General features: G+C 36.8%; 1 protein-coding gene across 2 annotated transcripts in view; it reads right to left on the reverse strand.

Annotated features, from left to right (window-relative positions):
- The window catches only part of Lingo2 (leucine rich repeat and Ig domain containing 2), a 1,024,105-nt gene that overhangs the window by 446,888 nt on the left and 561,818 nt on the right, over window positions 1-15,399 (reverse strand). For both annotated transcript variants that reach the window (XM_026786729.1, XM_026786730.1), the window contains exon 4: window positions 2,614-2,697. The gene's annotated coding sequence lies outside the window, so the exon portion shown is untranslated. The remainder of the gene's footprint in view (window positions 1-2,613; window positions 2,698-15,399) is intronic.

Below are 15,399 nucleotides of genomic sequence, written 5' to 3' on the forward strand. Positions count from 1 at the left end.
TTGATGGAGACCTCCTATTTAGAGTGCTATGTGTTTCCAAGCTCTCTCTCTCTCTCTCTCTCTCTCTCTCTCTCTCTCTCTCTCTCTCTCTCTCTCTTTCTCTCTCTCCCTAATGTCTGGCTGTGAAGTCTGTATTTATTGCCTTCTCCTTTAGGAGGAAGTGTCTCTGGTGATGACTGCGTGTTAATAAATTTTCATCTTTATCTTAAGCCTCTTGCAGCCTGTACATGTGTGTATGCATTAGTGTATGTATGTGTGTGAAGTGTGTGTATAGCAGAACATCCACAAACATAATTCCAGCCTACGTATAGTCATTTCATACATATAAAGCAAATATAAAGCAATGTTAATCAGGTTAAACTTAAAAAACAAAACAAAAAATGTGTTTTGCTAACACCTTACACAATAACAGAAGATATTCAATCAACATTATTTAGAGGAAAAAACAAAATCTTAATAATACCTGCCGATAACCATTTATGAACACATGTATAGTAATACTTTAACACAGTGATAAAATAGTTATTAATAAAATAGTACATGTAAACACTTAGAGCAATCTCAGAAGAACCAAGAAAGTCACAAAATTCATCTAGCAAAGAAAATTCTCACTGCTGCTTCCTTCAGTCTGTGTTTCTCTGTGCACACAAAAGTGCTGCAGTTTACTTTGGTTGTTTTTGAAATGAACAAGTAACATTTATTTTTCAGGCCCCTTCAGTGTAGAGGGGAGACAGTTTATTTTCATTTCAGAGCAGGCCAAGAGCCACTTTGATGTTTTAAAAGGATACCAAGTCTGCAGATTTGGAAACTGACAAGGCCTGGTCTTCTTAACACAGCCTAACTTTTCCTTAAATGATAAAAAACATATGAAAAAAGAAAAGAAAAACAAGTCAAGACTCCTTGAGAAATCCAACAACGCATTGTACATTTTGGAAGTCACCTATAGGAATTAAGAAGTCATTCCTATCGACTCCAAAGGCCTCTCGCTGCCTGTCAGTTGGTTGAAGCTGCTCTTTCCAGGAAAGCTGTCCTTGTCACTTTCCTTGCATTGGCTTCATTTTAACAATTTGGAATGCAATTCTTTCTCCCTAGATCAAAAGGTGGAATTCCTACTGTGTGTTATGGAACAACAGGAGCAGACATGAGAAGCTCACAGCAGGACTCATCATCAGACTTACTGGGGTTCCTCTGTCAGTGCTGACCACTTTGCTCCCTGGTCTACAGACTGATGTCTTTCTGCCATTTGCTGACAACATTGTAAGGAATGTTGATTTTGAGAGAAAGCGTTAGACACATTCCTAAAAAAAAAGGCACTGCAGTTATTTTCTATTTGTGGCATAACAATGATGAGAATTAAAAGGGAATGTTTGTCCCTCCTGCTTTTGAATCTTCTCACATCTCTTGCAAATGCTCTTCAGTAATCTCACAAAAACACTCATGTCTGCAAACGATAGAAAATATACTGACCCTGAACTTCAGAAAGTCTGAGAAGCTCAGAGCAATAAGATATCCAGTGAGCCAGCTAACCTCTCGGGACTGCAGCTTCCCTATCTCTGAAAACTGAAAGAACAAATCCCACTCTGTTTTCTTATCAGCCTGTGAATACTAGATGCATTTACATATTTATAAGCCATTTATAAGTTATAGGACTGCATATAAACACACAAGCAGCATATTCTAAGTAATAATAAGGAGTGTGGCATCTCAGTTCAAAGGCTTAGTAGATCTTAACTAATCCAAAATGTTGGCTTCATAAATCCATGTAAGAGCAGAAACTGCCACGAAAAAGAAGTGGATCAGAAAGCTCCCAGGAAATACGGGGACTTGAAGGCAATTCACTGACATGTTGACAGTGCAGTTTCTCCATCTACTAATGCAAGGGTCATTATATCTACCACGTTTCAGGGTCTAGTGACAGGTAAACAAAGCAATGCAGTAAAGTATCTTGGGTGTATTACTTGGCTTTGTGGAAAATGTTCAGTGTGAGCTAACCTGCTGTCTTTAAATTCATCTAACGTGCAGCAGAAGCTACTAGTCTGTTGGCATGCCATTTCTTGGTTAACCCTTAAGAAATCTAACAAGGCAAATATAATCCCTGCTATAAAATGAAGAAACTAAATATTAATAAATGCAACATTTTCCCATAATTACATCACTACTTTAAGACCTTGTCAATTTATAAGAGCTTTTTACTTTTCCCTACACAAAACTTACTCTTTCCCACACACACCCAGGGACGACAGAACTTTATCAAGGAACAAGAAGCAAAATGCTTCGTAAGTCTATTCATATGCAAAATTTATAAAGACTGAACCAATAGAATTAGAATATAGAACAGATTCGTGAGAATTCAGGGCATTGGGAAGGAGGAATTTTAGAGGAGAAACTGATTAAAGGGAGCATAATTTCAGTGAGATTAATGTCTTCCAAATCACAACAATAAATTTCACAGACAAAATCGTAGAAGCATTGCCACTTCTAAAATCAATATACCACAGGACTTTTTGCATTAGAAACAAGCAACCAACCAACGTAAGCAAACAAACACAAAGAGGACCAACAGAAGTCAGGACGTGAAGAAGAGGAAGCATACAGTCGCATTTATCAACTTACCAATTTGAACCGGGCTCCTCATGCTGGTGGTGACCACCTGTGCTCTTTGCCTTAGAGACTTCTTAAAATAATTTTCTTACTATGCTGCAGGAAAAAATAAATGGAAGAAAAAGGAAAATGAAATGATGCCTCAATATTCGGAGTTACCATACCTTTTACTGGTTTCATAAATTTTAAAAACAATAGTAGAGATTAACCTATTTTGTGGGTTTGGTATTTTCTATGTTGAAGGGATATTTTGAAACCATATTTATTCATAAAATGGATTTGCACTTATCTCTGTCACCAAGGTATATATTAATTCTTTATGACTTTGAAGAATAAGATAAGGACACCAGAAATGCAAGACCAACCTGAGCTACCATGTTTACACATCTTTTTCCTTATTGTTTTTGTCCAGCAATACATTTTTCTCCATTCCCCTCTCTTCCTCCCCTTTTCCTTTCTACCCTCTTCCGTGACCTCCACACTCCCACTTTACTCAGGAGATCTAGGATTTTTCTGCTTCCTATGTAGATCCATGTGTTTCTGTCTTAGGGTATTCTTTGTTATCTAGGTTCTCTGGGGCTGGTTTTTCTTTGCTTTATGTCTAAAAGTCACTTACAAGTGAGTACATATTTGTAGGAGGAGACAGCATATTTATTGCTGCTGCCCAGAACTGAAATTATCACACAGAAACTATATTATTAAATCACTGCTTGGCCCATTAGTTCTAACTTCTTATTAGCTAACTCTTACATCTTAATTTATCCCATTTCCATTAATCTGTGTATCGCCATGTGCCAGTGGCTTACTGGGTAAAGTTTCCAACTTCTGTCTCTGGCTTTGGATCCATGGCTTCTCTCTGACTCTGCCCTTCTTTTGCCCAGCATTCTGTTTAGTTTTCTCCACCTAGCTCTGTTCCCCTATAGTTCTGCTATAGGGCCAAAGCAGTTCCTTTATTAACCAATGATATTCACAGCATACAGAGGGGAATCCCACATCACATATTATATTTGTCTTTCTGGGTCTGGGTTACCTCACTCAATATGGTTTTCTCTAGAGCCATCCATTTGCCTGCAAATTTCAAGATATCATTATTTTTTTTTTACCACTGAGTGGTACTCCATTGTGTAAATGTACCACATTTTCTTTATCCAGTCTTCAGTTTAGGGGCTTCTAGGTTGTTCCCAGGTTCTGACTATTATCAATAAAGCTGTTATGTATATAGTTGAGCACATGTCCTTGTGGTATGATTGAGTATCCTTTGGGTATATACCCAAAAGTGGTATTGCTGGGTTTTGAGGTAGGTTATTTCCTAATATTCTGAAAAATTGCCACACTGATTTCCAAAACAGCTGTACAAGTTTCCACTCCTACCAGCACTGGAGGAGTGTTCCCCTTATTCCACATCCTCTCCAGCATAAGCTGTTATCAGTGTTTTGGTCTTGGCCAATTCTGACAAATGTAAGATAGAATCTCAGAGTTGTTTCGATTTGCATTTCTCTGATGACTAAGGATGTTTAGTATTTCCTTATGTGCCTTTCCATCATTTGACATTCATTTGTTGAGAGTTCTGTTTAAGTCTGTACCCAATTTTAAAACTGGATTATTTGTTCTTTTGATGTCAAGTTTTTTGAGTTATTTGTATATTTTGAAGATCAGTATTCTCTCTGATATGGGGTTGGTGAAGATCTTTTCCCATACTGTCATATGTTTTATGGAGACAGGGTCATACTACTTAGCCTTAGCTCTCCTGGAAGATATGTCGACCATGTTAGCTTCAAACTCAGAAACATCCAGATTCTGCCTTCATGCTGCTCAGATTAAAAACATGAAAAGGTTTCATGATGTGTTGTGTTCGTCATCATCATTCTCCTCCTGTGTATACTGCTGCACTATTCCCAGAGTACATGATAACTACTGAACCATGCTATTCACATGTGCTTATAAAATAAGATCTGGGGAAAATTTTTAGAGATACTTCAATTATCACATTTGAATTACTATTGTCTATTTTATTAGGTTATGCAATGTTATAATTTCATGTGAGATTAATTAGTACCTATAAGCATTTTTTTGTCATTATTATACGTACTCAAAATCTAAACAAGAAATTTTCACACAGGAAAAGATACAGTCTAATCAATAGGCTAGTATGATTCATCTTGTTTTGAATACTCCAGAGACTCAGCCTATCATTTCATATATTTTCCTGCAAATTCAAATGTTATCTGAAGCCATTTCTTTGACATACAGGTGACCTATACCACAACACCTTAGCTTTGGTTATATTTGGGAATCTACTGTTCTGAAAAATGTTTGAAAAAAGCAAGGAAGTCAGGACCAAGAGGGGTGCAACCACCCACGGAGACAGTGGGACTGATCTATTGGGAGCTCACCAATGCCAGCTGGATTATGACTCGAAAAGCAGGGGATAAACCCGGACTTTCTGAATATGGCGGACAATGAGGGCTGCTGAGAAGCCAAGGACAATGGCACTGGGTTTTGATCCTACTTCTAGCTCTGGCTTTGTGGGGGCCTAGCCAGTTTGGATGTTCACCTTCCTAGACCAGGATGGAGGGGGGAGGACTTCGGACTTTCCACAGGGCAGGGAACCCTGACTGCTCTTCAGACTCGAGAGGGAGGGGGAGAGGAGGGGGGGAGGTTAGGAGGGGGGGAAGTTAGGGGAGGGAGAGTGGGAGGAGTGGGAGGCTGGGAGGAGGCGGAAAATTTTTTTTTCTTTCTTAATAAAAAAAAATTGAGAAAATTTTAGACTAGAATGAATGGAAAAATATAAACTGTATATAGCCATGTGTATATGTGTCACAAATATGAAGGGGGACCCTTTCCAATGAGGAAGAATCTAAGAGTTTTCATGCCCTGAAATATTATCTTATAGGAGTAATTTTCCTCCTTCCAATTCTTTAGAGTTCATCTTTTTTTTTCTACCTAGTCTCTTTCTCAAATGTTTCTTTGCTTCTTATCCACTTTTCTAAACTTAATCTTATTTATTTCTGTTAGTACCCAAATTCTTCTTTCAGGCTTTGATGACCTTCAGTAATGCACCGTTTGATAGACAGCAGCTAGACTTCCCTGAAAGAAGGACATTGCTGAGTCTATTTCTGACTCACTGAATCTCCGACCTCTAGACACAGTTACAGTTTCCTCAGCAATTCACCTGTTTAACCTTCATCAACAGCAACACTGCCTCTTTTTCATACACGAGCCCCTCCATCAGTTCTATCAGATTAGATCTTTAAATCAGACTTAGAATAGTGTTAGCCTATTACTAAAATTGTTACAGGCTCTGAAATAACAGAAGTAGGGAACTGAGTTCTGGTTTCTAACAAAGCCTAAGATTGATGTATTCAACTGTCTTTGATCCACCTTTTTGTTGTCATTTGTTAGGGGTTTTATGAGAATTAAGATGGCCCTATCACATAGTTTGTATCATCATTTGTCTGGGTCTCCACAACCAAGGAGAATCTTGCTGTTGCTCCTATCCCCACAGCAAAGGACTGTCTGGAGATAAAGTGCTGTTTTGTGTGCTGCAGGCACTTTGAAAATAGCTTGTATCAAACTAAATGAGTTCCAGTATAAATAAAGAGCCTAAGACATTGCAGATGGCACTCAGGAAGATATTGGTGTGACAGCTAGAAAGATGCAGTGTGACCCTCTGCAATTGATGCTTTGTATAGAGTGGAGAGTCTAATAAAATGAGCTCCATCCTGGAACCAGTGTGCTCAATGAAATCTGTATTAAGCCTAAATATGAGCTCTGACTGCTGCTTTAGTGAAAGGAGGAAAAAGATAAAAGTACACACTGTAACTTGAGTCAGATTCATGACACAAGGCACCCTGGTGTAATATGTAGTTTCTATTCTAACAAAGTGAGAAGTGAAAGAATATTTATATTATATATGTTGTCTTGCTGTGACATTATATCAAATATACCAAAATATGCCTTTATTTATTCTAAAACCTCTGGCATAAGTTACACTTTGATTCATTTTCTAGCACTTTCATAGGTGTAGCTCATTAAATTATGCTTTGTTATATCAGCTGCCCTGAATATACACTGTTAACCTGAAAAGATAGTATAGAAAGGGGTTATTTTAAATGCATTCTATTTTTCCCCATAGATCAATGCAGACAAGTTTTCTAGAGAACTTTTTCTACTGCTATAGTAAAAGCTTCAGAGTTTTGGTTAGGGAGATATGGTAGAAGTGAAGCACCTTAAGATAATAGACTCAGTGCTCTGTGAAGCCTGGCCTTATATAACCAGGTGTCTTGCATAAGCAGTAGAGTCTAGCAGCACGGTCTTCCCCAAAACACTCTTCACCTGAGTGTGTTATGTAAGGATTGCTCATTGAAGTTTGATTGCCATCTGTTGGGTAATTGTTTAGTGACAGAGATAATAACACAGCCTTCAAGTCATAAATGATGTAAGTAACCCTTCTGTCCCCTACTCACTATGATGATTTTGGTTTGACAAGATGGTATACACTGATACTCTCTTGGCACCAACTGAGCTGAATGAGCAGCTCTGACTGTTGGACAAATTGTCACACCTTGGTCCAATAATTGTTCTCTATAACTACTAGTATATAACTGAAAGCTCTCCAATTAACTGAATGAAACTGTCATGGCCACACCAGGACACAGAGCATCTTTCAGCCTCACCAACATCAACATCTTGAACACACCATGATACAGCTGTGTTCCTTACATGAGCTGGTAGAAATCTCACTCTTCTGGTTACCTTCTTTTGGATGTACTTCAGTTTATCAATGTGTTCTTTGAAAATATACATGAGACAACTTTTGTAAAACTCCAGCACAAACAGAACATGATAAGATAAATGGAAAATTCATCTGGTTTGTAAAGAATAATGAGGCCTAAAGTGAAAATTATTTTTATTTCACAAAACTAGGCAGAAAAAGACTTCCTAAATGTAACCCCAGAAGCACAGACACTGAGAGAAACAATTAATAAATGGGACCTCCTGAAACTGAAAAGCTTCTGTAAAGCAAAAGACAATGGTAAATAAGACAAAATGACAGCCTACAGAATGGGAAAAGATCTTCACTAACCCCACATCAGAGGTCTGATCTTCAAATTATACAAAGAACTCAAGAAATTGGTCATCAAAATAACAAATAATTCAATAAAAAATAATGGAGTACAGACCTAAACAGAGAACTCTCAACCAGAGGAATCTAAAACAACTGAAAGACACTTAAGGAAATGTTCAATACCCTTAGCTATCAGAGAAATGCAAACCAAAACAATTCTGAGATTCCATCTTACACCTGTAAGAATGGCCAAGATCAAAAACACTGATGAGAACTTATGCTGGAGAGGTTGTGGGGAAAAGGGAACACTCCTGCATTGCTGGTGGGAATGCAAGCTGGTACAGCCCCTTTTGATGTCAGTGTGGCGATTTCTCAGAAAATTAGGAAACAACCTTCCTCAGGACCCAGTAATACCACTTTTGGGTATATATCCAAAGGGTGCTCAATCATGCCACAAAGACATCTGCTCAACTATGTTCATACCAGCATTGTTTGTCATAGCCAGAACCTGAAAACAACCTAAATGCCTTTCTGTGGAAGAATGGATAAGGAAAATGTGGTACATTTACACAGCAGAAATAAATGACATCTTGAATTTTGCAGGCAAATGGACAGAGCTAGAAAACATCATTTAGAGGGAGGAAACTCAGACCTAGAGAGACAATTCTCACATGTACTCACTCATAAGTGGGCTTTAAACATAAAGCAAAGAAAACCAGCTTACAAATGACAATCCCAGAGAACCTAGACAACAAGTAGGACCCTAAGAGAGACATACATAGATCTAATCTACATGGGAAGTAGAAAAAGACAAGATCTCATGAATAAATTGGGAGCATAGGGATCTTGGGTTGAAGGGTAGGGGAGAGGCGGGGAGGGAGCAGAGAAAAATGTAGAGCTCATTAAAAATCAATTGAAAAAACAACTGAAGTCTCAGCTTGGTGGTGGTGGTAGTGTGTGTGTGTGTGTGTGTGTGTGTGTGTGTGTGTGTGTGTGTGTGTGTAAACCCACCTCCATGTGTGTATATATGTGTGTGAGTAAGGTGGGAGAGAGGAATTGGTAATGGGTATAACGTTTATAAATCACAGACATTTCAATAAACTATCTACACTGGCTGCTAAATCTTTGAAATGGCCAAGGCTCTGAGATGAATGGAAAGCATATTTGTCATAAAAAGGCACCTAGTAGCTGTTTCCAGGCTTTTTTCATAAATTCTCCAATTATTTAGCCCAACTGCTATTGCCCAGTGCACCCACAGATCCCTACTTGAACCTGTCCACCTGCAATATTTGTTTTCTTTGCTTTCTTATCTTCTACTAACTAGCCACTTCCAATTAAAATGTTTTTCCTCGTGGTCCCTTTCCAGTTTACTGGCTTCTACAGTTGCTTCAATTTAAACATATGTATAAAAGATTCATAACTAGGAACAAATACGGAAGAAAACGTGGTGTTTACCTTGCTTTGCCTTACCTGTGCCTAAACCATGCACTACATTTTCTACTTGTGCTTTATCATTATAGAGTTTTAAAGTTTTATTTTGAATTTCTGATCTATTTGTATCTTTTGCATGCAGAGAGAGCAAAGATTCTAGTTTCAGTCTCCTACAGGTCAATAACCAGTTTTTCTAGCACTCTTTACTGATTGAGTAAATGTAGGTGAACTAATAATGTTCACTGTAAAATTTACCCAGGTGAAATTGATAGGTGCTTAGAAGCATGAGCAACGGGAGAAAGTGGTCACCCAGAACACTAAATTCAGCATATGACAATACTGGAAGTAGAAGCAACTTTCCCAGTATTGATTTATAACAAATCCCTTAAAGTTAACATGTTATACATTTGTTCCTCGTATGTATAAGGCAGTATATTTATCAATATTCATATGTTAAGTGAAGAAAAGCTACTGTTAACTAAATTTTTATAACTTTTACTATATTTTTATTTAAAAATTTTAAACTTAAATATATTTTGATTATATTCTTTTCCTCCCTCCTGTCTTTTCAAACCCTCTTTCCTTCCCTACCCACACAACATTAAGTTCTTTCTTAAACAAAAGCACAAAATAACTGCAGAGTCATTTCTATGTTGATCAGCTACTCCTGAACATGAAGCTTGCCCTGGAGTGGTTGATGTACCCGCTGTCACTCTGTTGGAGAAAACACACCCTCTCTCTCCCAGAAGGTATAAGTACTAGTTCAGGTGTTAACCTTTACACTCATGACTAGGTTTTCATTTATTTAATTATCCACCCACCCATTTAGTTTTTTAATTTAACAAAATAAAATATAATCAGATAAAACAAAACCTAAAATTGTATACATAGACCCAACTCTATAGGAGCAGTAAAGGCAATTATTTAGTATAGTGTAAAATTTAAATCACTAACTCTGTAGTGAATTCTGGAATTATGGTTTTAGGATTGTCATTAAGTGGATGTTCATTGACTTACTTAGGAAGCCATTTCCTCAATGAAAAATAAACAATATGCACATTATATAGTCATGAGAATTAACTCAGAAGCTGATGAAAATTTAGAACAAGCAAAGAATTCTATCAATAACTTTTCTCACTTTTGTTAGCATTCCTACTATTAGTTGCCCTAAATATAAACGTAAGCATTTTTTCGTAATAGGAACAGAAAAATTTTTAGATTCAGCTAAACCACCAATGTTAAACTAAGAAACCAGCAAGCTAAAGAGACCTATAACAAGTAAGGAGAACGAAATTGTAATTTTATATATATATACATATATATGTATATACATATATATGTATATATATATATATATATATATATATATATATATATATATATATATATATAGAGAGAGAGAGAGAGAGAGAGAGACTTCCAAGAAAAAAAATATCTTCAGGGACAGATGTAATCACAAAAGAATTCTACCAGACATTCAAAGATGTATGGCCAATCCTTCCTTAAAAGATTTAAAAGAAGGAAGAGAGCAAGCACTTCCAAACTCTATGTGGTCAGTGTGATCCTAACAGCAAGACTAAGACACAACTAAAGATCATGTAATAAAACTCTCAGCACCAGGCAAATGAAAACTCCTTTTGTGTTGCTGGTCAGGGTTTTCCATGAGACCCCCAAACCATATAGCCTACTGCTATTGTCCTCTTACCTCCAGAGGTAACAGGTAAGTCTGCTGAAAACACCAAATACTTCAGACACAAGGCTTAGAGGCTCCTACTTGGAAATGGCCTAAAATGTCTCCACCTGGAAGAGATAATTTTATGGTAGCAGAGGGCACCATGCTAACTTCCAAAAGAGGGAAGCAGTCAATAATCCCACTCAGTTTTGCCATTTTAAAAATGACAACAACAACTAACATAATACAATAATCCTAAGAGTGCAATGATAGTATGTATAGCGTGGCAGTAAACAACAGCTCTCTAACCGGTCTTAATACTCACTCAAGAGAGGCAGAAGCATGTCTCTGTTACTGGAAACCTAGCCAACTATCCAAGTTTAGTGAAAGCACAAATTGTTGAGTAGAGTCTTCAACCACAATTTTACTAAACCAGCATAATCGCTGACTGCATTCTAAATATGTGCCCTTTCACTCACAGATAAATGTAGTCCTTACCCCTCATCAAGGAAGTTTCTCTTTTCAGCAGAGTACATTCACAGAAAAACACCATGCATCAAAATTCAGAATAATAGAGCCCAGTCTCAGTGATCATACCTACAAAACAACGCCTGTATTCAAGACTTGGGGAATATTATAGAAAGTGTGGGTTAAAGAGAGCCAGAGGGTTAGGGAGTTTGCTATGAAACTGTGTCTCCTAGTAATGTTGAAAGCTATGCCCATAAAGTCTCACCAACAATAATACCTAATCTTGAATTGAATTAAGGCAGTAGCATTAGAGATGCCAAATCTATGGATCAGGAAAACTCACAAGGGTTCACCCCTGCACAAAGAGGTACAGACAATGAAGCAATGCTCAGAGTAGGACAGATAATTTGCCCAGGGAAAAGCACACCAATTGATTACCCAATAATAAATTGTTAGCTCTGAAAACAAATATCCAATTAACCTCAAATAGACCGAGGAGGTTATGTTTCAGAATAAAGATGTATATACATATATGCTTATAACAACAATTAACCGAAAAAGAGGTCATCTATTTAAAAGAGAGCAATTAGAAGCATATGGGAGAATTTGAAGAGAGATGAAAGGAAAGGAAGAAATTAAGTAGTTAAATATATTATAATTTCAAAAATAATAGAAAAATAAAGTCAAGAAAGCAAACTCAAAGGAACAAGTCATTTTTCTGTTCCATTTGTCATATACAGCTATGATTTAACAAACTAAAAATCAATAGTCTCATAAATATTGAATCATCTGTTGCCTAATTGGGTCCATATATTGTTGCTTACTGGTTATATAAGGATAAACTCAAGTACTTTTTTAAAAGTAAAATTTCACAGTCTCTATCCCAAAAGATTCTGAGTGAGTAAATGTAGGTGAATTAATAACGTTCATTTTACAATTTCCCCAGGTGTAATTAGTAGGTAGTTAGGAGTGTGAGCAACTGGAGAAAGTGTTTTGCCCAGAACAACAAATCCATCATATGCCAATATTGGAAGTAGAAGCCACTTTGCCAGTATTGATTTATAACAAATTCTTTAAAGTGAACATATTATGAGTTCAGTCCTTTTATGTATTAGACAGTATATTCATAAATATTCATATGTTAAGTGGATAGATTTAGCAAATGTTCAACATAAAATATATACTTTAATGGCATCAAATGAACACTTTAATGGCATTGCAAAAGGCACAGAGAAATAGTAACCTCAGACCTCAATAGGATTGTCAAAGTTAGTTGAACCTTCTTGAAGGATAATGTTCCTGGATATATCAAACAGCTAGATTACTGCTCATAACCTATCATTTCAACTCTAGAAAACTACTTAAAGTTTATATCTATCATGTGTATTCAATGATGAATATAAAAATATTTTTTTTAATATTTTTAACTTAAAATGACTGGATAATTCTGTCAAAATATCTCATGTTTATCACTATATGGACATTCATTTTTGTAAATTGCATCTTCAAAATTATTCCAAATGAGATATCACAATTTCACTTTCATTCTTTGCTGTTATGATTCCCAGTAGAAACAGGTGTGGATGGAAATCTTGTACAAAGAGCTGGCTTCCATTGTGTGCCATGGAATCTTCTATGGGCCAGTGAGATTAAGGAATTAACTTACTGTGCCAAACAAAGCATTGGCAGGACCATTTGGACTCCCATGAAGAATAATTGAGAGCTAGATTCATCCTGGAACACAGTTTTACCATGAATCAGAAGCTATTGCAACATCTAATATATAAATTCCTGCCAACATCTACATGAAGGAAATGCAGTTGACAACCCAGAGCCGCATAACAAAGCTTCAGGTTATGGTGAATTCCATCTCATAGTGATATTGAGCTCAACTTAGCCATTCAGTTTAAAAGCAGTCTTTGAAAACCCCCTTTCGGGAAAACCGTCAAGTTTCTAACTCTTGAAACACTGATGGCTGTTAATTATTCCTCTGTGCGGGAGAAGAAGCTTGAAATGGATTCAACTAAAAAGAGTCCCTAACTGTCATGGGTCTGGCAATTCTAACTAGTTAAAATGATGGACTTGTATTGTGTGGTCAGAACTTGTATTGTGTGGTATTGTCCATCTGTCATAGAAGGAAGAAAGCAGTAAAATCTCAACTATAAAAAGAAAAGAAAGGAACAAAACAAAGTTTTTTAAAAAGAAAAGCAGCCCACTACAGAACTTTTTAAACTATGGAACAATTTCCTTAACATTAATTGTAGTTTGCAAGTCCACAGGATTATATAAATATTAACTCATTGTATTTATCTATCTAATAGTAAATAAAATCTCAAAGAACTCTGATAAGTAGGGACTTTTCAATGTCCTTGGGTGATTGACATATTCAAAGATATCTTGAAAGACACAAATATCTCCTATTCCTATCCAGAGTCATTTGATTGAGGTTGTTGTCGTTTTGATGTGACTAGCATATGTTTATCGCTCAGAATGTTTCCTGATGACATCCCATGCCCACACATGCCTCTTTTCATGTTTGTTCTCATTACACTGCTCTTTCCTTCTGCTGCTCATACTGATTGCCTTCTGCTTTCTACCTAATCCTGCTTCCATTTTTACATCTTTCAAATCTACTTTCTTATTTTTAACGATGTGTTTATGAATAGGGGTGGTGCGCACATACGGGTTCAGGCAGTCCATGGAGGGAAGGTTAGCGTTTTTCTTAGAGCTGAAGTTAAAGGCTTTTGTGAGCTTCCTCATGTGGTTATTCGTGACTGAACTCTGTTCCTTTTGAGTAGCCTTTAACCATTCAGCTATTTCTCTAACCTTTTCCATATCCTTCCTTCTCTTTTCCTCTTGTCTTCCTCTCTCTATCTCCTTTCTCCACCGACCAAGTTACATTAGGGTTACTTTCTGGATCCTGACTGAGAAAATATTTGTAGGAGCATGAATGTTTTCCCAGGGGCTACATCACAAAAGAAAATAGCTCCCCTTCCTCTAGTGCCTGTTCAGTATCTACAGATACTTAGGGAAGAATGGGGGGGGGGTTAATGATCTCTTCTTTCATTAGATATGTCTATACATCCATGCATGGAGGCTCATCATATCCTTTCAACATCCATTAAAAGATATTGATAGAGCTATATATAGGGTAAGTACTGTGTATGTAATCTCCACTGCTGTGGGATTAAGAGTGCAAAGCAATGTTCCAAAGACAGTTTTCTCTATCTCATATCACAACTATTTACTTTAAATACTGTCATCTGTGATCTGCCTTGGACCTTGGAAGAAGGGATATAGAAATCCACTCAATATTTGAGCATCCAACAATATTACCAGTTACTCTAGTTAAAGGTATTTGCACACAACACGGCAACAAAATGGAGCTTCTCTGCCAACGGTGACACTAATTTGTGAATATAAACACCATTATTTAGATAGCAATAAGATGAGCTGAGCACAGACTGTACATTTAGGCAACTATATCAATAACCTCCCATTAGGGCCTATAACCGCCCTAGCCATGAACTTTTGCTTAGGTTTAGAATACTAGACAGACTCCCTTTTGTGAAGCAGATCTCAAATTTGCTCAGAAAGATTGCTACTGCCTTCATGGCCACTTCTTGCCCAATGGATTGATAGTATCGTATTTACGGTCCACAACTGATTAAGGCTGTTGAAGACAATATTCCCACTGTAATCAGAAATGCCAAGCACTAAGAGTTAGTCAGCAGAGAGAAAGATTCTCTGCCAGTACCAGCTGGGTTTTTCTACGATTGTGGAAAACATGGTGTTTCCAGCATTAAGTTCTTACTATTTAGTTTCCTTGGGCTTTCAACAAACTTGAGAAGTGCATTTATGGTTATGGGAATCTCAGTGACTTCCCTGTTTGTAGCAAGATAGCCCACTCTGAGTTGTGAGTATTCTTTAATAACCTATGTTTTCTGGAAACAACTTACAACTTCTTCCAACCACAAAGAATATTTCTGGATAAACATTTCTTTCAAATTCGCTAACTCATTACCAAGTTTCATACACACATACTTACACATCACACATATTATACACACACACATCTATATCTATATCTATATCTATATCTATATCTATATCTATATCTATATCTATATCTATATCTATATCTATATCTATATCTATA

Source organism: Microtus ochrogaster, linkage group LG5 (genome assembly GCF_000317375.1).
Source record: "Microtus ochrogaster isolate Prairie Vole_2 linkage group LG5, MicOch1.0, whole genome shotgun sequence".
Lineage (NCBI taxonomy): Eukaryota > Metazoa > Chordata > Mammalia > Rodentia > Cricetidae > Microtus > Microtus ochrogaster.